Here is a 23,832-nt window from a genome sequence, read left to right as displayed (position 1 = left end):
TCAAGTCATGCGGTCAATATCATATGACAGGATGTGACATCATTCAGACTCTTGCAAAGAACGACAATTCACGTTTTTACTTGCTCATATGCATGTCCCGAAACATCAGGTCATTCGTTACAACCACTATAAAACATGGAAAATGTTGTAATATTTTAAAACCTTGTACTAAATATGTCCTTTTGTTAACTACCTAGCAAGCTAGCTAACTAGATTAGCATTAGCTGTTAGCATTGTTTAAAAATATTGTCATTCGGTATAACCAGAAGTGTCATTCGGTAAAACTGAAATTTTCGTTAAACAGAATGACTTTTTTGGTGACAAATTTTGTGCATCTTGTTAAAAATGACAAAAAGCAGTGTGTGTTGATTATAAAACCCACAATCTCATTAACTCTTGTTTTTTGACACTTTTAAAAACCTTATTCGTCATGACCCAATTAAGGTATGGCCATTATACACAAAAAATAGTGTAATGCCAAATTCTTGTATACTCTCTCTCTCTGTATTTCATCTGCCACTATAAGGGAGGGATAAACGAAAAGCTCTTCCTGTGTACAAATGCTGCATAACAATGCACTAATTAGCATAACATATATTTCTCATCCTTATTACTCACGCCCACCAAACAACCAGCAAGAAGCCTTTAATGGTGCTGTAGAACATCTCTCTGCATTTAACATGTCATCACTCCTCTGCCTGACTGAATTTCTCCTCCTGCTCTGACAGATCCTGCCAATCACAGATGAAATCATGGACACATTTCATTTGGCACCAGGGGAATGCGGAGTGGAAATCAGGATGAAGACAATAAAGGAATGGTCAGAGAATGAAGGGAGGAGAGGGGAGATGAAAAGAGGAGAGTGAAGGAAAAGAGGCAGGGAGCTAGAAGAAAAAAGGGTGATGTCACTGCCTCTTGATGGCAGCCAATCAGAGGAGGGGAGAGGCAGCGAGGGAGCCAGGAGAGGGTGTGTTTTCCTCGCACTGCAGCATCAGCAGTGAAGAGAGGCCACAATCAATCTGACACAGAGCAAGAGACACAAGAACCTTCAGGGACAGATAAAACAACAGAGTTGCCAGAGGAGGACGGAAACCTGAAGCCGTTTTAAACCTGCAGAGGTAAGAAGAGAAGGTTGTCAGTGAGAATGTCAATAGTATTTAGTGTCTGATGGATGTCAAACAGAATTTGCTTGATTTTGCAGATTTTTCTTGTGGTTAGATGATCACACCTTTGAGATTTAAGATGCAGTGATGTAGCGGTGGGGTCGGTGTGTGGTATATTAAGCTGGGGCCATTCCATTTGAAATAATTGTAATGTTATAGTCAATTATGTGGTTTTTTTTAGTCATATCTAGTGTTACATTTAGGACTTCAAGCATGAGAAAAATATATATATATATTTTAAGACTTCAGTGTGTTAGCGGAGCCAAGTGTGTTTTGATAATTATTTTTTGTGTGTACATATATAGATTTATTTATTTTTATTTTTTTTTGTAATGTCATATTGTCTCCTTGAGTTGCCCTGTCTCATAAACAGAAACAGTTCTCTGGTGGATTCGCAAACATCCCATGCGATATCAGCAACAGGCTATTCTGTTTTTAATGCAGGACTCTGCATGTTAGTACCTGTCTTGCTGCATGTGCTGGTCTGGTTGCATTTTGCAGCCTCATATTTACCTAGGCGTAATGCAAACATTTGTTTTATTTAATGATATTTACTTCATTGGCATCAATAGCTTGCTTCTGTTGTTTCGTTTGGTACAGTTGGTAGTCTTATTTTTAAAGGCTTTAAATGCATGTTTTATTAGTATCACTGTTTACCATTGTTAATAATTCATGTATCATCTATATGGTTGGTCCTGCCTCCCCCGTCGTTTTGCTGGGCTGTTTAATTGTGTTAATCACCCTTGAGAGTATTGTGGTGTTGAGAGTATTGGTGGTCCGCAGTGCTGCCTCTCGCAGTGGTGTGATGGTGTGTGCACGTTACAGAAAACAAATAATGATGCTTGGATGGGCCAGGCGACAATAGCAAATATATGTGAGCAAGAGCATTGGGTGGGGCCTGCGTTTATTTTCCGTCTCCTAAATGCAGACACCCTCACCTGGCAGCACGCCAGCATGTTTGATTCAGGGTGGGTCTCGCTCACAGTGCTCAGGTTGCAAATTATTAGCTCTGTTAGCAAAGTTTATGGCATACTGCACTACATAAACTCTTGTCATTAAATTAAATAGAATTCTCCTTCATGCTTGGAAAAAGTGGTACCATGGTACAGTGATTATATTCATAATATATATTCATTATTCTATTAATGGTACCTATGGCAATTTCATGGTATTTCATATACTGTATTCTATCATTAACTCAAGCAACAAAAGTACTGTAGTAGTACAATGGTAAAAGGATTATATTATAGGCCTATTATTATGTTCATAACCATGGTATTTTAATTTTACTCTATATACTTATAGAGTAAATACCATGATTATATCATAAAATTTAAATTTTTAAACAAAAGTACTACCATGGTACAGTGATTTTATATGTATATTATTGGAATATTACTATATTGCCATAAAATTAAACATTCATTTTAATCTTACAAGAAATGTACTGTCGTAGTACTGGTATACATTGATTATTATATTCATAAACCATGTTATTTACATGCTATTCAAGAGTACTTAAAAATACTGTCATAATACCATGATATTGTTGTAAAATCATTAATTTACCCTTATGAAAAAAGTTGAAGGTACAAATGATTGCAATATTTTTAAAACATTGTATTTACATGTTAGTTTATAGAATACCATGATGGCATATATTATATTATATTATATTATATTATATTATATTATATTATATTATATTATATTATATTATATTATATTATATTATATTATATTATATTATATTATATTATATTATATTATAAAAAACCATTACAGAGCTATTTTGTGCCAAGTGTAGAGCTTCTTATGGTATAATGATATTCAAAACCATGGTATTTATGTGGTATTTCAAGGTAATCCAAAGAATACCATAGTACTGTGCCAGTACTAGTTGATAGTGATTTATATTATATTAAATTATTATAGCTTTAATTATTTGCATAATTTTCAAATTAATTAATCGCATAATTTATATTATATTATATTATATTATATTATATTATATTAATTTTATTTTATTTTATTTTATTTTATTTTATATATTATATTATATTATATTAATTATATTATAATATATTATATATTTTATATTATATTATATTATATTATATTATATTATATTATATTATATTATATTATATTATATTATATTATATTATATTATATTATATTATATTATATTATATTATATTATATTATATTATATTATAAAAAACCATTACAGAGCTATTTTGTGCCAAGTGTAGAGCTTCTTATGGTATAATGATATTCAAAACCATGGTATTTATGTGGTATTTCAAGGTAATCCAAAGAATACCATAGTACTGTGCCAGTACTAGTTGATAGTGATTTATATTATATTAAATTATTATAGCTTTAATTATTTGCATAATTTTCAAATTAATTAATCGCATAATTTATATTATATTATATTATATTATATTATATTATATTATATTATATTATATTATATTATATTATATTATATTATATTATATTATATTAATTAAAAAAACTTATGGTATAATGATGACCATATTCAAAACCATGGTATTTCAAGGCCTTTCAAAGAATACCATACTAATACCATATTCTGTTGGTAGAGCTACTTATTGGGGGTCATTTTCAGTTTATCTCCCTGCAAAGGAATTTTGACTAGTTGCTTGTTGCTGACAGACAATGGCTTGTGTCTTTCTAGGATAAATGACTCGGAATTGATTATCGACAAGGTGTCTGTAGACTGCAAACAGGTGCTTAGGCCATGAGAGTGTGGCGTGATATCCGTTCTCTGCTCCACATCCATCATACTGCAGGTGATCTTGCTTTTACTGTGCCATACCATCAGTCTGTGTGCACAGAAAAATATGATCTGCCTCTGCAAAATCTTCTCCTCAGAGGCAGAGGCTTTAATTGAGCTGTGTGCACAGATGGATGGACGAGCTGGAGAGATTTAGGAGGGATGAAAGAGGGTGGGGTCACTTTTGACAGGCGAAGCCGTTGCGCAGGCCGATAATATATGTGCACTTATACTGTCTGAGGAGATCAACAGGGAGAGCGAGAGAATGGGTGCAAGGTCAACGAGGGAAGGGTCAGGAGTGGGGAGGGATCTATTAAAAGAAGGACTAAGAAAAAAAGCCATCATTCTTCTTTGGCCTTCATTTTGACCTGCTGGACAGACTACAACTATTGCATTTCCACCTAATGCTGGCATGTTGTATCCCAATCTTAAAAAGCACAAGGAGCTGGATGAAAACTGTTTGGTGTATTCATTTAATACTATTCAATCTGACTCATGATGCAGCCTTTATTCAAAAATCATACCATGTTCCTTCAATTGGCTAAAGGAGAACTAGCTCACTGACTGAGCCTGGTTGATCTCAAGAAGCCTGATGGAGTTTAGGTTCCTTGCCACTGTGGCATTTGGCTTGCTTAGCTGGGGTTTAAAGTCACCATGAAGTCACAATTTGAAACCTCCACCTTATTTTTTATGGAATATTGCAGTGTTTATTGTAAATTTATCTGTACACATTATCATTATTTTTTTTTTAAATTCATGTGCCCTCATTATTTTTAATCAAAACAACTTCCTGACCCTCTTGCAACAACATCTCTTCTCTGATGACGTTTTTCGGTGAGGGTGGCACATCCAGCAGTAGAAAACCACAATGATCCAACGATCCAGTCATTTCCAAATTAAAAATCAAGTCCCGCCTTATAATTTTCCTTTGTTTCAGAAGCCATTACACTTGAATATACAGTACGTCACAATAGGGATAATAAGACTATCACAACTTCCATTTCATGCTGACTTTAAAGGGGTGATTTTACTTTTTTAACTTTAGTCAGTGTGTAATGTTGCCATTAGAGCATAAACAACATCTGCAAAGTTACGACGCTCAAAGTTCAATGCAAAGGGAGATATTTTCTTTTACAGAAATCGCTTTTTAGGAACTACAACAAATGGCTGGTAGGAACTACAACAAGCTTCTTCCTGGGTTGGTGACATCACAAACCCCAAAATTAACACAAACCCCCTGGGAACACACAACAAGGAGGGCAAGGCCATGTTGGGCTGCTTTAGAGAAGTGGAAAACGAGGGTCAATTCAACACTGGATTTGCACAAAAGATTAACATGACGGCTGAACACCGTTACTGACAATCGTCATTTTGGCTGCGTGAGATTCTCCAGTTTTGTTGTTGTTTGAGCAACTGAAGCGTGAGCTGTTAAAGCTCCACCCTTTTCTGGAAAGGGGGCCGGGAGCAGCAGCTAATTTGCATTTAAAGGGACACACAAAAACGGGGTGATTTTGCTCACATCCAAATAGGGGGAAATTTGACAAACTATAATAAATGATCTGTGAGGTATTTTGAGCTGAAACTTCACAGACACATTCTGGGGACACCAGAGAAGCTGAAATGAACTTGTTTTATAATACAGTTATTGAACTGAACTGAACAAATGCTGAGCTGATTAATGACACTATTGTCTTTTTAGAGCTGTTTTACAGTAGAATTTAAACTCATATTTGATTAAATGATACTGTTATTTTCCTATTTATTACTGTGAAGCTGCTATGAAACAATCTGTATTGTACAAAGCACTATATAAATCAAAGTGACTTGGCTTGACTTGATGGCCTCCGTTTTGACATCCAAAACACCATCATAGCATCGTGCAAGAATAACACTAGAAACGCAGCTCTCAGATGCAGAGCATCTGTTGTGGATGTGCTGGTTACAGAGGAGCTCTGGGGAGAAACAGCACAGCCCACGAGTCTCCACAGCCACCTGTTATCGCCTCAGGGCCTCGGTGTCGCTGGCTCATCCTGCTCCCGCACGCATGATGGGCAAAAATCCCCCCACAACACCTGTTTTAAGTACCCATGGAGTGGCGAAAGCTTTACAACCTACTGCTGCCGCTCTGCTGACGGGGTCGGCCTCCACAGAGAGACACATACATTAGTTAAACCCATTTGCAGAGCCTGGCGAGGCTGCGGTTGGAACGTTTCTCTGCAGACAGGAGGGGGATGACAGTGGCAGGACAGAGACGGTCAGACGAGCCTGGAGGACGACAAAGAGGGGGGCAGGATGCATTAGGCTGATTTAAAAGAGCGCATGATGAACAAACTCGCCTGTTAGAGCAGAACAAGTACTAATAGGTAAAAAAAGGTGTTTGTGACTTGCTCGAATTTTAACACAAGATCATGAGATGTTAGGAGAAGGAAGGATATATATATATTTATTTAATATATATATATATTTTTTCTGTTTGTCGAACCAGTTGGTTGAAATAAAGTAACCAAGGAGAGAGTGAATATCATTTGTAACCCTGTATAAAAAAATCTATTTTCATGTAAAAGCATTAGTTAAGGAAGAAAACAATGTCAAGATGTTAAACAATTCGCTCTATTGTTCTTTTTGGCACTTGTAAGTGATTTTTTTTTTTTTTTTTCTCCTTGCTTCTTCAAGGCTATATCTTTATTCATGCAATGCCAGCCAAAATACTTCTTCAGACTGCAATCAAAGTAATGGGTTCTTGAGAATGGGTTGCATTTTTTTTTTTTAAATCCCCACATGCAAAGCTTCACAAAATGAAGCCAATCATGCAATTGAGACCATAATGCATCCATCTCAAAGAGTCGGCCCTAAATATGCTGATGAAATTAACTTATGCTGACAGAGGTCACTTTAAATCAGTCAGTTCTTTGGATTTAATCACCAAAAAGCAGGCGTAAGTTTGACGATAAATCAAAAACAAACCAACACTGTCACCATAGTTGAAACCCCTCTTGAGCAAAGGTTTTCTTCTCTTCATAAGACTAGCTGCTTGTTTTTGACAGCAGAAGTTGTAACAAGCTTTGTTATCCAAAATGTGTAGGTTGTGAATGTCAACATAAAGCAACAAAGTAAAAAATTGTAAAGGAAAAATGCAGCTGTGCTAAAACAAGTGCAGTCTCCTCCCACAGTTGGGTGAAATAAAGCCATGTCTTTGTCCAACAAACATTCCTCTTTATATCTCTTTTTAATAAAAGACACATTATTGACCAAATGAATGAGTGAACTCAGCGTGAATCTCTGCTTTGTGAGAGGTCTCTCTGTTGAGTACTGTGAAGAGATGTGTAGTCCATTGTCATAAGTTTCCCATAATAGCAATTTCACTGTTCTTCTACCTAATTTGATTCTTAAAGGGTTAGTTCACCCAAAAATGAAACTTCTGTCATTACTCACCCTCATGTCATTCCAAACCCATAAGACTTTCATTCATCTTCAGAACACAAATGAAGATCTTTTTGATGAAATCTGAGAGCTGAATCCTGCCCTTCCATAGACAGCTATGCAACTACCACTTTTGATTCTTCAAAAGGTTCAAAAGAGTTTGTAAAGCTAATCCATGTGAATTGAGTGGTTAATCCAAATTTTCTGAAGAGACTTTATCGCTTTATATGATGAACAGGTTTAAGTTGGGCTTTTATTCACATATAAACATTGATCAGCAAACATAAACAAAATCTAAACCAAAACTGCTTGATGCGCGAGAACAAACCTCTTCCGGAAGCTCAAATGTGCTGCTTAAAACCAGAGAATGGACTTTTTTGGTTCTTGCACGCGTCAAGCAAACATGCTTGAGCTTCCGTTTACCTCAACTGATGTGTGTGCTGATGAATGTTTATATGTTAATAAAAGCCTAAATTCAATCTGTTAATCATAATAAAGCAATTGAGTCTCTTTGGAAAATTTGGACTAAACCACTCAGTTGATATGGATTAGTTTTACGATCTCTTTCTGAAGTTTTTGAAGCGTCAAAGAGGTATTGCTCTATGGGGGGACAGGAAGCTCTCAGATTTCATTAAAAATACTTTCATTTGTGTTTCGAAGATGCGAATGACATGAGGGTGAGTAAATAATGACAGAATTTTCATTTTGGGTTGAACTAATCCTTTAACTAAACATTTTATATTATATCAACCTTCACATAATGCCTACAGCTGCGGTGAATCATTTTTTTGTTTGTTTTTTTACATAATTTATTCATCATTTATTGAAAATCTGCTGTTTGGAAGATTTTATTATGAGATGACCTGGACTGGAATGGGTGACCATATTGTTGCCGTGGGCTGACAGTCTGCTAGATTAATGACTGTGGAGATCTGTGCCTTCTTTCTTATCATAATAAAAGATTAGAAATTCAGAAATTGTGGCATAAGTGTGGCTTTGGTCTGTTTTTTTTAGTCTGGGTCTACATGCTTTATGATCCCAGACAAAGGCCACAGTCTATTTCCAGAATCTTTTCATGCAGGGAAAGATGTCTCAATAGCCAATGTCCTCTTCGGTGTACCTCCAATGTAATGAGTGTATTTAAAAGGATTTTTTTTTTTTTTTTTTTTATCATTTATACTAAAGGTTTTCTTTTTAATATTATTAGTATTTTCATAATTTACATTTTTTTGAACATTTAATGTTTTAATATTTTATGATTTTTATATCTTTAATATTTTTGTTGTTTTTTTTATTTTACCATTTATCATTTCTTCTATTTAGTTTCATTAACATTGACATCCTGGTTCATGGACTGACAGGTCTGAATTTAGATGGATGTGGACATGAATGATAAAATTACTTATTAAAGTTCATGTAAGATTAAGTTTTAGATTTTGATATATTTAATCTTTAATATGGTAAGATCTTTAATATTTTATTTTAATATATACTTTTAACTTTTTTTTTTTTTTTTTGCATTCAACATTTCCCCTTTTTCTGTTTAATAAAATTGACAGCCTGGTTCTTGGACTCACGAGTCTGCATCTAGATGGGTCTAGTCTGGATCTGAGTCTCAATAGGTCTCATTTCGATCTGGGACATCTGTGTGCAGTCTGAATCTAATTTTGTGTCTTAATGGATCTAGTCATGGTCTGGGTCTCAGTAGGTCTAGTTTTGCCCTGGTATTGGTCTGGTCTTCACTCCAGCTCAGCTTTCCAGTGCTTTTCAGTTCTCCAGTGGTATTGCTGTGAGAGTGTTTGTAGGTTTGTGTGATAGGCCTGGGGCTTTGAGTGTTTGTTCTAGCGGAGTCAAAAGCGTTATGTCAGGCATGATATATTCATTACTGCAGGATCAGTGCTCTGGTGAGTGTGATCCCCATGCACTCTGCTAATTTAATCTCACCTACTGTGTCGTCTTATTTCACACTGCACTCGCCAACCACCCAGAAGCACTTTAAGACCTGGGGATGGTGGGGCAAGTCAGGACCAAGAAAAGATACAACACATCCCCCTTACAGAGCTAACGCTCACTAATCAAGAGAAAAGAATCTCGACAATCACACATTTTAGCTGTCCTTTCTTTGACAAGGCGACTGCACACATTTGAATGATTCAGACGTTAATTGTAGTCTTGATGCTGTAGCCTTGATGCTCTGCTGAAGTGTGAAGTTTGATTAAACCACCCACTTTTGCTACCAGACAAATAAGCAGCAGACTAACAAAACACTATAATAATGAAGCACATCCTGATTTTGCAGAGTTAGACATGTTCCTGGGTCAACATATCTTTTTGATCCTGGAACAACATTTCCGTCCGAAAATGTAATCCTAACCATATCCCTACCCCTAAACCTAACCCTACCCATAACTTATCAGAGGTAAAAAGATAATGTAAGCCTAAACTTGACATAAACTGTAAACTTGTCCATCAAATCTAGACTGGAATGTTGTTCTAGGATCAACAAAGATGATGATCCAGGAACATGTTGCACTTGGTGAAATCAAGTTCTGCAATATGGAAGCAGAAGAAGCAGACTAACAAAACACAAAACTGTAAAATAGACACTTAAAACATGTTTCTTGTTGATCCTGGAACAACATTCCAATCAACCAATCAGATTTGAGAGACAAGTTTTCAGTTTGTCAAGTTTACAATAAATTTAAAACCAGGGTTAGGTGCTTCTACCATCATTTCCCTCTGATTTTAGAGATAACTTATGGGTAGGGTTAGGTTTAGGGGCAGGGATGGGGTTAGGACTCAATTTTCAGACAGGAATGTTGTTCCAGGATCAACAAAATATGTTGACCTAGGAACACGTCTAACTCGGCAAAATCACGGTGACCCAATAATAACCCTTTCCTATAATTAGAGAGAAATGATAGGTCAATAAAGTCTTGCATCAGGGCTTAAACGTATCTCTCAACCCAAGCTGTGCACCATTTTTGGAAAGCGTTTCAGATGCTGTCAGTGTCACAGTTTTACAAGGTTGCTTGCTACACAAAGTTGTGATCACATTTGCAAAAATCTGTTGAAATTTTGCGAGCAAAAAAAAGTCCATTGCCTAGTGTAGCATAAATATAAACCGCAGCTCACAGAAGTCACTTTCAAACCAAACAGCTTTTTATTCATCAATGCAGCAATCCACTTGACGAACTTGAACCTGTTGAGAAATCTGCATGGAGAAATCTTTCACCTCTACGTGTATTACCTGATTGCGAGAATTCCTATTGAAATGACTGGATTTCACCTGCAAAAATTTGTCGAAATGTGACCGCACTATAACAGATGAATTTGAGCTTTGAACAGAAAAAAAGTAAATGGCAATTTACATTACTGAAAGGGGAAAAAGACCTGTAAGCTGCATGCTTAATTTAATTAAATACGTTTCTACAAGTACGCATGTATGTTGTATGAATACCATCTGCACGTTATTTGTTAACTGGACTGGCACTTCAGAATCTCGGTGGAAACAGTGCACCATTTGAGAATTCTTCACTTAATGTTTAATGAATACTGCACACGAAACGCAGTGCTGGCACTCTAGTTTGCCACTTCGCTCCATTTTAAACAGTCTTAAAAATGTTTGCTAAGCCCGTAACCAAAGACTACAGAATAACACAAGACGTTTCACTCGTATTGTTTTGAATGGGAAAAAAATGTAACGCGCAATATGGCAGAATAAGTCCCGCCTTCTAAATAAGAGCCAATCGCCGACTGGTAAAATCATCGCGTCACTTCAGCGGCCGTTAGAATCACCGGTTTCTATAGAAACAGTCAGACGCGCGCCTCCAGAGACGCGCATTTAGGTCTGCGCATGCGCATTAGCTTGATCCAGCCTGAAAAAGTTTTTTTTTGTCATGATTCGAGCGTTTAGAAACTAAATTTATGAGCCGGTTGTTGTTAGATTTCATTGGTGATTTCAAATATGAAATTTAATCGTAAGGTTGGCGAACAGTTTTGGAGAATTTGATGTTTCACCATTCAAAGAGATTGCATGATGCCCAGGATGCCCGAGAGGTGTTTCAAAGATGGCCGCCGAGTGAAATGACTTGTCTTAAAGGGACGTAACTCTAAAATCTGATTGGCTGATAGCAAAATTCCTCCAATATCAGCTATAATGTTGATCCAGGAACAGGTCCTGATTGGATAAATCACATTAAACAAATTCCAGTGGACCAAAAGTGTGACATTTATACACAGAAATGCTCTCGATGCATCTTATGTATTTTATTTCTTATGTATCTCAATGTATCTTATTTCCTGTATATCCTGCTCTTAGCAGTGGATGGTTTTATTACTAGAAACATTATCAAAGTTAAGCTTTGTTTACTCTGGCTTCAAGGAGTATGTGTGTGCGTCCATGTGTTGTTTTCTCAGGTATTTCAGCCTTCACTTTCTCCTGCATGTCGTGTGAGGTGGTGCATGTTTTCGCAGACAGGAGATAACTGGGGCTGAATGTAAAACCAGCAAAGGCTGTGTTTATTATGTTGATGTGATACTGCAGTGCACCACTGCAAAATTGACTGTGCTGTATCTCGACGCACACTTTAGGGAAAAAGGAGCTGATAAACAACAACAAACTTGAGAGATGTTATTCCGCATGCACACATTTGGAGTGAGCAAAGCAAGATGAAAGGGCATGGAAGAGAGGAGAGGGAGAGAGTTATGTTTAACTCAAGTGCTAACGGTGGCAAATTGGGGGTATGCTGAAAAATGAGCGAACTGAGGGGACAAAGAAAAACAGAGATGGAGAGAGCTCATGGAGAAATTATACAGGGTCATAAACAATGCTAACAAGCTTAATGAGGTAATTATGCAGTTGGACAATGGGATGACCTGAGGGGTGATGGGCTGGGTGGGGCTCCCGGATGAGTGCAGGATGAAGATGCGCATCAAGAAAGAGAGTGTCATGAGGGGACAGGAAATGATCTTTGAAGAGAGCCAGGGGAACAAGGCTGGGAGGAGGTTCACAAGGAATGAGAGAATAGGTGGGGAGATGATTTTTGCGATGGATAGAAAACTAGATTTTTGCATGAGAGTGCCGCTTGCCCTTACTAATGAATGCCTTAAAGATGTTTGGTTGATACGTGTGTTTTAGGTGATTGCCAGGGTAGTTGCTGTATATTTGCAAAGTTTTTTTGGGTGGTTGCTGGTAAATTGATATGCAGTTGCTAGGCCAGTGCATTGCCAGTTCCCCAGTGTAAGTGGATTTTTTTGCATTTTTGTGCAAATTTTTTCCACCCATTTCATCATTCGTTGTAAAGAAATGGCTCACCTCTTCTCAATAAGATGCTCAATTTGAGGTATCATTCATATCTGTGGCACAAACAGTATGGGACACTATTATGTGGCAATTTGAATACTTTAGGTGTAATGGTTTGTTCAAATCTCTAACCATAATAATAACAGTGATGATTCCCTTACCAAGCAAGCATTACTAAAAGTGTGAAAATGCATGTGAAAGTGCATATATATATAAAAGAGAGCAGAGCGAGAGTGAGATGATGCCTGTAGCCATTAAAATGTCACAGCTGACAGTGATAAACTATGACAAAGTGCATACAGACACACTCACACATGAAATCAAAAGCTTGCGCAGCACACACACTCGCAGGATGCCACAAGCGCAACCACCCCCTGCAGAAGATAACGGCCTGCTTATCTCATCAGCCCATGACACTAATTAACAAACATCCTTTTATTGGTACAAATAAACGTGAAATTTACATCAGGTGCGGGTTGATTTCCCTTCTCTTAAGGCTAACGGAGTATGGAGACCACTGCGTCTGTTGTCACAAACATTCTCTTCTCATTCACTCATCCTTCCAGTATTTCGTCTTACACCCTGTCGGTTTTCCTTCTCCCGCAGTGAAGCCACTGTCAGGCCACCTGTCTGGTTTATTTTTATAAGGATTAGACATGCGTTCCGTTGGCTCTCTTGTGTAAAAGAAGCTACAATGAAGTGTAAATTTCTGTGACATGTAAGCTGCCATTGCTATGACTGCAGCTCACACGCTCTGTTAAGTGCCGTGGAACGCTTCCCACTATCTCTGTCGCTCGAGCCAGAGAAGATTCCTCTGATCGCCTGTAATATACACCGAGGCTAGTAACTCAATCTCCTCTAATGTGGCTGATAATGTCTCTGATAATGACATGGATATGGAAGGCTGGTAAACTCATTTTGAGGAATGGAGGTTGACACCGGGTCGGATATGCTGACCAGTCCTGAGTCGTCCACCTTGGACTGAATGGATTAGGGAGACCATCATGGACTCTTAATTGGATTTGGGAGAAGATGGTACTGGTGTTTTCTTGCTCTGTCTTTGCTCCATCTGTTATATTACCCCTGTGTGTGTGTGTGTGTGTAGGTGCTAGTGTGTGTGTGTGTGTGTGTAGGTGCGTGTGTGATACCTTATGAATGGCCATGGCTTGGGATTTTGGTGTAGCCTAAACCAGTGATTTTTAACTGGTGGGTCATCATGACCCAAAAATGGCCTATGGTAAATGCAGAGAAAAAAAAAATTGAAGTAAAAGTAATATTTGTATTAGTAATTCAGATGGCTGTCAATCAAGAAAATTTCATGGAATTATTTACATAATTTCCAGATTAATTCATGTAAATTAATCGCAGAGATCATTATATTATATTATATTATATTATATTATATTATATTATATTATATTATATTATATTATATTATATTATATTATATTATATTATATTATATTATATTATATTATATTATATTATATTATATTTTTTTATATTATATTCCTAGTAATTAAAGGGTTAGTTCCCCCAAAATGAAAATTCTGTCATTTATTACTTACCCTCATGCCGTTCCACACCCATAAGACCTTTGTTTATCTTCAGAACACAAATTAAGATATTTTAGTTGAAATCCGATGGTTCTGTGAGGCCTCCATAGGGAGCAATGACATTTCCTCTCAAGATCCACAAAGGTACTAAAAACATATTTAAATCGGTTCATGTGAGTACAGTGGTAGTACATTGCTTCATGAAGATTTGGAGCACAAATGAATCAGTGTATCGAATCTGCTGTTTCACAGAGTCACATGATTTCAGCCGTTGGCAGTTTGACACACGATCCGAATCATGATTCAATACACTGATTCATTTGTGCTCCGAATCTTCATGAAGCAGTGTTTTGAAATCGGCCATCACTAAATAAGTCGTTATTTTGGGGTTTTTGCCGCACCAAAAATATTCTCGTCGCTTTATAATATTAATATTGAACCACTGTACTCGCATGAACCGATTTAAATATGTTTTTAGTACCTTAATGGATCTTGAGAGAGGAAGTGTCATTGCTGGCTATGGAGGCCTCACGGAGCCATCGGATTTCAACTAAAATATCTTAATTTGTGTTCAGAAGATTACGGGTGTCAAACGGCATGAGGGTGAGTAATAAATGACATTATTTTCATTTTTGGGTGAACTAACCCTTTAACTACATATACTTGTGCATTATTATAAGCAAAATAAATGTATTTGATTAAATCAAATTTACTGGAAAAAATGCTTGCAATATCTTTTGTTCTTAACCCTGAAACAAAACCAGTAGACAACCACTAGTGTATTCGTCTGGCGTCAGCTCTGTGTAGTCACACACTCTTTCTATGGCTTTTTCAGCGGTTCTGTAACTGCCGGGAAAGGGCAGTGCGGATCCCCATGTGCTCTTTCTCTCTCTCCTTTTTTCTCTCCATTTCCCCTTGTGTGCTGTGCTCTGTTGAGATTCAGCCAGGAATCAGGGCCAACTACCGCTGTCATCTCTTATCAGCCTGGAGAGAGGGAGAGAAAGAGAGACGAGCGAGAGAGCCCCGGTTACAGCTGTGCCCCCTTTTGGAGTACATAACCAGACACATAAAAAAGAAGGAGAAAAGGACAGACTGGCCCCAGATTACAGATGCGATTGGGGGGAGAAACGAAAGAGATTACAAAAATGCGGCATATACTCGCTGTGTGTGTGTAGTTGCTCACTGGGGCAGCATTGTGATGTATTGCTTTATATAGAATAAGGACAAATGCGCTGCGCTGTGCTGTGTCACATTACTAGAGAACAGCCAGAGAGTATATCATGACCGAATTGCTTGCGTTTGATCCCAAACATAGTAAAGTGTCATACCACACCCCAGACTTTAACAACTCCAAGGCAAAGCTGGTTGCGGGAGATAGCGTGTTGCCTTTGATGGGCCCAAATCGGTATGTGCTGAAAGGATACGACCGCTGAGTCTGAAATCGAGTTCCACAGTACTTTCTGTTGGGCATAATTAGATTTGCCTCCAGGGGAAAAAAACGCTTGTCAGAGGGACACATATTTGCCCGGAAGAGGCAAAGCAAGAAGCCATGGCCGACACCCCTTGCTTTGACTACCTGTAGAGAAAATTTACATGTGATTGATTTCAACTAGCGTGTAAAGGAATGGGTAATTAATATCAGTTAACTTTAATGACCAAAACTGCTTGAGATGGAGTTTTGCCTGAATAGTTTAGGGAAATATAGTTGAAACAGTATGTTTGTTGTTGTTTTTATGAAGTTATGGTCTCTTGAGTTTTATTAATGGGACTGCGGGTACAATCTGTTTCTGAAGTGATGGAGGATGTGTGTGTTTTCATGAGAGTGCAGTGAGTGAGTGGTGTTTCAATGCACAGACGGATGTGAAGAGGAACGGGCATCTGAGAGCAAAGGAAAATAGGATATTGGAGGAAGAGAGATTGACTGGAGTTATCGATAGAGACAGCTAGTTAACAAAAACAAATCTTCCCACCCTTCATCACATTACAACAGATCTGCGTGGGTGGCTGACATTTAAGAAATTTAGAAAAAGACATAAACAAGATAAACACGTAATATTGCACATACTGTTCACTACACAAAAAAAGTGTATAGTAGTGTATTTAACTAGTATATGAAATATACTATATCAAATAGTATATTTAAACTAAATTTCTGTCTTTTTTTTTTTTTTTTACATAAGCCCCCCTTACATAACATGTAACACACTCTGATCTTTATCTTTTCCTGAGGATTGTAGTAATTTGCTCCCTGTCCTTTCCTGTTCACTCTGCAATAACATATAACCCCATTAAAATGATCTCTTGCTGAAAGAAATGTGATTTGAGAATTGCAATGGGCTTGCTGAGAATTTGAAGTAAGAGAATTTGATGCATTATAATGTTCAAAAACAATACGGTTGGACTTCAAAAGTGTTAGATCCTACTGACTTGCCAGAAATCTGTTTCCTGTCTCATCTTGAGGTTGAAGGTGAAATCTTGTCTGAAGTTCCTGTTATACTGTTTGTTGACAGACTGTGTAGGGGCTTTTGCAGCGGTTATAGGAACTCTGTTATAGGAACTAGCCACAATTCTGTTCCCCAGAGATCTAAGTCCCCGTTCACACGAAGCCGGAGCTTTTTTTTTCCCTCGTTCTAAAACAAAATCCCGTCCACATGGCTCATATCAAGAAATATCTGCGTCCACACGAAACCAGTGAAACGGCTCAAAATGATGTAGTATACATGCCAGACCATTATGTGGCGCTGTAATTCTGTCACAGAAATGCATTTAAAGCAGCGAAGACGACTTGGATCATGCGCATAAACCTTGCGCGCTGAATACAAACTATAGCAAAGCTTACTGTGTTCACACCGCCAGCGACGAGAGCGTCAAAGTGACAGGAAGTCATTCATTTTCAGTGAGAGCTGGCGGCGTGCTCTGGGCCTCCGGCGAGAGCGGCGTGGCGCGTCCAGTGCCCAAGGAAGTCGACCGGAAGTTGAAGTCGGCCGCGTGCTGCCATCTTGTAGCAGAACTTCACTTGCGTTAGCATCCCCATTGACTCCCATTCATTTTGGCGTCACTTTGACAGCGAATAACTTTACATCTGAGCCGTTTAAAGACTCCATTTGTCCATTATTTATTTCCAAAGATACACGACAATGTATAAAGGGCTCCATTACCTTCTATGTTACATTATGGCCCCGTAGAAACAGTTTTTGTAAAAATAAGCTAACGATTGCGTCATAACCACTCGAATCTCTGTCGCACAGTAGAGAAATTACTGTACAGACAGGAGGAGAAGTTTGCAGGCAATCAGAGAGATTATCTTAATATGGCGTACTGGCGTTACATTTTTAAATACTATACAAAATAATTCATCAGAATACTTACTCCAGCTCACTCACACCAAAGAACTCCCCGCTCAAGCTCGCCGTCTCTGCAAGATTAATGATGGCAGTTTGCACGCACAGCTACTAGAAGATTTACATCTGTCAGACAGGTTGCGGACATCATCAAGCTTAGTTTGAGTCTGCGCGTCAGAAACGGAAGTGCTAAAAATCGCTAAAAATGGGCTTCACTTGTCTCAATTGAGTTCCAATGGGGTCGCTGTGTCCATTTCTTTTACTGTCTATGGGCGCGTCTAGGATGGTGAGAGCGTCAAGGAGAGTTGAAATCAAGTCATCTTTATGGTAATGAGCTATGACGCGGTTCGGCGGCAACCAACCGGAATGTAGAGGTCCTCGCTTGAGAGGATTCCGATTGGTTGCCAAACTAGTCATTTACTTTGACCCTCCTGCCAGCGGCGGTTTGAACGAACAGTACAGCGTTATTGAAATAATGCTTTATTTTGGTTCAGTAGCTTCTGCAGCACGAACACAAGCATGTAGAGTCTGTTATTGCTGTTGTTGGTGTTAGCGCGTCTGACTAGGGTCGACAAGTGGGGTGATGACATCATCGTTTCAGAACATATACGGATTGCCCCGTCCACACGATAACGCAAAGGCGGTGTTTTCAAATGTATCCACTCTGGGACCCGGGGCCTGTACCATGATGGTTGATGAACAAACTCAGGGTTATAGGATTAGTTTCGAGTTGACAAAACCAAACCACTCCAATCTGGCTTTGTTGGTACCATGATGCTGATCATCAACTTTCTCTGTCAACTCAGGCTTTGATCCTGAGTTTGTGGAGCGCGTGCACATGAATCCGTGACATCACTGACAAACAGCCAATCACATGCCTTGCAACAGAAATAAACTGTGATTCACTTCTCGCGAGAGAGCCAGCGCGATTCAAAACTCTTTTTCTGAAAATGAAGAATTTAAACACATTTAGACTAATGGAAAATACTTGTCTGTGAAAGAGGACAAATAAAAGAAATGATCTTTCTCTATCAGTGCAAGTGAAAGTTGTGAAGTTAGTTTATATAGTTGATAATATATAGCGATAGAGACTCAAACATACAAGGTCACATGTAGTCATATTTAAAGTTTATTTACAGCTTATTTATATTACATATGATCTATATATATATTAATTTTCTTTGAAACTAAATGCTAAATAAAAACTGTTAAACTAAACTTGCATGTAATGGATTAATAAAAATACAGATCATATAATTATACAAATCATATATAAATCATAAAATAATTCTAAGTAATTATCATTAAAACCAGACAATTTCATCATTAAATATTTGTTTTTACTATATAATGACCTTTAATTTGGAGGAAGAGAAACTGGGGGAGTGACTTTATTGTGTCGGGTGTGTCAGTGTCACTTTGCTCACATCTGATTGGTCCAATTTCAGTTTGATCTCTGAACCAGAACATAACCTGCCCTGAAGCATGTTAGCCGTGGAGCATAAGTTACCATGGCGATGAACACCGCTAAAAGTCAAGTTACTTTCATGGTACCTAAAACCCAGGATTGGCGCAAACTAATCTGAAACTTACCTGGCTAGCCAGCTAATCCAGCTTCATGGTACAGGCCCCCGGTTTCAAAAAATAGTGGTTTCACCATTCGAAAACGTCGGATCCGTATGGACGAAACGCCTATCCGATAAAAAAATTTGTGCGTTATAGCCTACTTTGAAATAGGACCTAATTTAGTCCCCCCAAAAAGGTGTTCCTATAACTAAAATTGTTCCCAGTTTTTGTGGCGCAAACACGCTTGCCTGGAAAATCCAGCCTCACCGCTGTACCAGCGAATGAGTCTGGTCGCCATTGAATCAATTTGATTTCTAAGGCGGAGGAAATCCGAGCAAACAGGAAGCGGAGTAAACCAATCATAGAGAAGGGCGGATAGCATAACTGCATAGTGGTAACTCCGAGCTTGCCTTGGAGGCCTCGTTACCTGCTGCTCCATGAGTGCAAGTAGAGGAGACACCACGACCACAACAGGAGTTTCACACAACGACATCTTCTTTGCAACAAGTGGAGCTAACTGATATATTAAGCTTTTCCCAAAGCCAGTGGGAAGCAACGCGAAAACGTCTTCTTTTAAAATAAAATCTTCTAGTGCAGTCAGCTGCTGGGGTTTTAATGACTTAATGTGTTTTTGGTCATTTAAAACTGAATTCACGGCTGAATAGAACAAACTCTCGGGTCTCGCGTGCGCCATCTTTGCTGATATTGAAGTGACTTTCGCAGCACTAGAGTGACGCTGTTTGCGTCACTGAAATAAACGAATCTGAACGCATGGTACGGTTTGGAGTTGACTCGAGGCGCGACGCAGACTGACCAGACTTATATAACTTGTAGAAGATATATCATTCTGGACTTGCCAGGCAACAAACACGCCAAAAAAAAAAGGTACTTCCGAAAAAAGTTTTAGGAACTATGAGAACATTCCTCCAGTGTGAAAGCCCCTTGTGATAAAGCTTGAACCTTTCAGTGAATTTCATCAATATGCAAAAACAGTGATTAGTTTGGATACTATCAGACCAAATGTAGTGTTGACTGGTTTTAGGTATCAGACAAAACTTGAACTGGTTTTGAATATCGGACAGAACATTGTTTAAGGGTTTTGGATACCAGATGAGCGGATATTTTCTGATGGGATCTGGTCGAGAGACAGGATCTATCGAAATGTTTAGTCTTTGGCTGAGTTAGCATCATCATAGCATATCAAATGACTGTACAACTTTTAATAACCAAAAATGTAAAAGTTTTCCATTTTACTGTTGCAATTTATGACTCAAGTTCTGAAAAAGTTAATGGCATAATAGCAATATCATATTTCATTCTCTTACAAAATCTTTCAGAACTGCTAACCTCTGTATTATGTATGATCTGCAGAATTTATAGTGCTGATTTAAAAAGAAAAAAAGACAGTCTGGAACAGGACATATTTTGATCTCTATTCTGAATAGATATAAATGAGCACTGATTAAAATTCTAGAAAACTCAGCAAATGCATATGAATAATGAGGACAAACAAGCACTTTCCATGAATATGGTGCCCTTTGCTGTCTCATTAGTTTTTTCAAAGCATAAAAGGCAAAAATCCCAGATTTTTAAATGTTACAAAATAAACCCAACATAGAAAATAGCTAGTTTTAAACACATCAAATGCTTATCTTCTCTTGAAGTTATATTCAATTCCTTGTAGTATTTTTAATTATTCATTCAGTTTAATTACCAAACATGTAATATTTAGCTGTGTCCAACATTTTTGGTACCCTACTTGATTTTCCTCCCATTAAAAACAGAGATACCTAAGAAGTAACATCATTTGGACACTTTCTACAGCAATTTTGTTTTTACAGTAATTTTTTTTTAAATAAATTTTTTTCTATTTAATTGACCCTTTGTTGTGAGTTTGATTGACAGGCTATCTAACTAATCATATCGATGAATCTGCCATTTTGTCTGACAAAGCAGTCGGGGGAGTAGCAGATTAACGTCGGTTGTGTACTGTCCATGGTTAAAATAACATTCCTTATGATGTTCATTCATGTTTATTTGATGCTATAAATGAACTAGTAGGAAGAGATCGGTTCACGAGCAACTTGAGCTGGCACTACAGCGATCTGTCATGACACATTAAAGGTGCCCTAGAATGAAAAATTGAATTTACATTGGCATAGTTGAATAACAATAGTTCAGTACATGGAAATGACATACAGTGAGTCTCAAACTCCATTGTTTCCTCCTTCTTATATAAATCTCATTTGTTTAAAAGACCTCCGAAGAACAGGCGAATCTCAACATAACACCGACTGTTACGTAACAGTCAGGATCATTAATATGTACGACCCCAATATTTGCATATGCCAGCCCATGTTCAAGGCATTAGACAAGGGCAGCCAGTATTAACGTCTGGATGTGCACAGCTGAATCATCAGACTAGGTAAGCAAGCAAGATCAACAGCGAAAAATGGCAGATGGAGCAATAATAACTGATATGATCCATGATTACATGATATTTTTAGTGATATTTGTAAATTGTCTTTCTAAATGTTTCGTTAGCATGTTGCTAATGTACTGTTAAATGTGGTTAAAGTTACCATCGTTTCTTACTGTATTCACGGAGACAAGAGAGTCATTGCTATTTTCATTTTTGAACACTTGCAGTCTGTATAATTCATAAACAGCTTCATTCTTTATAAATCTCTTTTATAAATTTTTATAAAAATGTTAGCCCGTTAGCCGTGGAGCACTATCAAACTCATTCAAAATCAAATGTTAACATCCAAATAAATACTATACTCACATGATCCGACGCGTGCATGCAGTATGCATGACGAACATCGATCGCGCGATTTAAAGGGGTCGTGCGCTAAATCGGTGCATAGTTAATGATGCCCCAAAATAGGCAGTTAAAAAAATTCATTAAAAAAAATCTATGGGGTATTTTGAGCTGAAACTTCATAGACACATTCAGGGGACACCTTAGACTTATATTACATCATGTAAAAACTGGTTCTAGGGCACCTTTAAAAAGCCTAAAATGGTATTTATTGTTTAAATTTCCTTAAAAATGGCCAAATTTGAAATTTGAGACCTTGTTTCTGTCGACACATTGTCAGTGTCTTCTTTGCTCCGCGGTGTATTTTTCACTGCGTGAGAAAATGATGTGTTGCAAGAGATCGGCATGGCTTGACGGATGTAGCAACAGTAACTAAAGGGGGCGGGTCTTTGCGAACAGTCAATTATGTTTATTTAATCAGGTTTTTAAACTGTATTCATTTAGTTACAAAATTCTGGTTACATGGTTGAAAAATTATAAGCCTTATGCAGTATAAAATGACTAGAATATAAAACAGCTCATATAATATTAAACTTTTGACATAGTGAGGTTGACAATCAATTGTTGAACTATAAAAAACACTGTTTTATTTATGTGTTTTGGACCCATTTTGCAGCCCGTTCATGAAAAGTGCCACATATTAAGACAGCTACTTCTTAACAGTGTTTGACAGCCTGGACTGTAACGTCACATCAACCATCCGTGTGTTTGGGAAAGCATAAGGGACGTGCAGAAGTTGTGCCAGGAAGAAAGTAGCGACAGATGAGGAGAGAGATGGGGGGATGGAGGAATGGGGGAAGGGTTGGGTGTATGGCTGCGTGCCGCTAGAGTCAGAGGGTTGTCATGGTGATTGGTGTGAAAAAGAGACAAGCAGGCTTGTATTGACACCTTGCTAGCGTCACACTATTGGACAGCAGTGCAATCCATTCTCCATCCGAGCATTGCAGAATGAATCACTGTGTTTTTACACCAGTCCGTCCGGTCTCAGGTTTAGCTTCCTCTGCAAATGCACTGATACCACACAGACTTTGCCAGCACTGGCAGTATGGAGTACGACAGACAGTATGCATTTCACAGTACACTCACTCAGCCAACATGACCCCATTTTCTCACTATTCAGACAAAGACATTTGAATGACAGTCAAATCGCTTCAAACCGATTTCGCTTGTTCATGCTGCATGAGCCACTAATGGCTTATGTCAATGTGTTCATGCATGTGAACTGCGGAAAAACACACATTTGGTCTAAACATCTGCGGTGCAGATGAGATAAATATATAGTATGACACTGGCTCAAGAAAGATGAATATCTCAACTCGATCTTTTTTTTTTTTTTACATAACACATATCCACTCGACCTACAGAACCCGCAGCCTGCAGGCAATGTCTTGCTTATTTCTTTTCACAGATCCCAAGAGTCGCTCTTTTTCCGATTATATCAGGAGCACTTAGAGCCAAGTGCTGCTTTTGCAAGTTTTAACAAAGTTAATAGGGTTGGTGGTGGAGAAATGTTCCTTTGGTCTGGCTAATCGAGTCTTTATGATCTGAAAGCCAGAGCAGAATGAACATCTGATATTATATACCACATCCTTCCAATAAAAAGCATATATTTCTTGACTATATTTTCACTTTCATCATCTGTGTACATGCCACTTCACAGATGAGGCAAGGCCGCTGTGCCTGAATGCAAATCCTGTGGAATACTAAAGCAGTGCTGACCTTGACCTGTCAATACTTCTCATTTCCATAAGAGAGGAGAGGACTAGCGCAGATTAGGTGTAGCCTAGAATTCACCTACTGATTTTCCCATTCACTACATGAGAAAGAAATAAAGACATCTGGCTTATTAGG

General features: G+C 37.9%; 1 protein-coding gene across 1 annotated transcript in view; it reads left to right on the top strand.

Annotated features, from left to right (window-relative positions):
• The first annotated feature begins 1,015 nt into the window (after positions 1-1,015).
• l1cama (L1 cell adhesion molecule, paralog a) overlaps positions 1,016-23,832 on the top strand; it is a 65,514-nt gene continuing 42,697 nt past the window's right edge. Inside the window, exon 1 of the mRNA XM_067370696.1 lies at positions 1,016-1,118. The gene's annotated coding sequence lies outside the window, so the exon portion shown is untranslated. The remainder of the gene's footprint in view (positions 1,119-23,832) is intronic.

The sequence above is a fragment of the Chanodichthys erythropterus genome, chromosome 20 (genome assembly GCF_024489055.1).
Source record: "Chanodichthys erythropterus isolate Z2021 chromosome 20, ASM2448905v1, whole genome shotgun sequence".
Lineage (NCBI taxonomy): Eukaryota > Metazoa > Chordata > Actinopteri > Cypriniformes > Xenocyprididae > Chanodichthys > Chanodichthys erythropterus.
The sequence above is the reverse complement of the archived record's forward strand: the minus strand, read 5'-3'. Positions and strand labels throughout refer to the sequence as shown.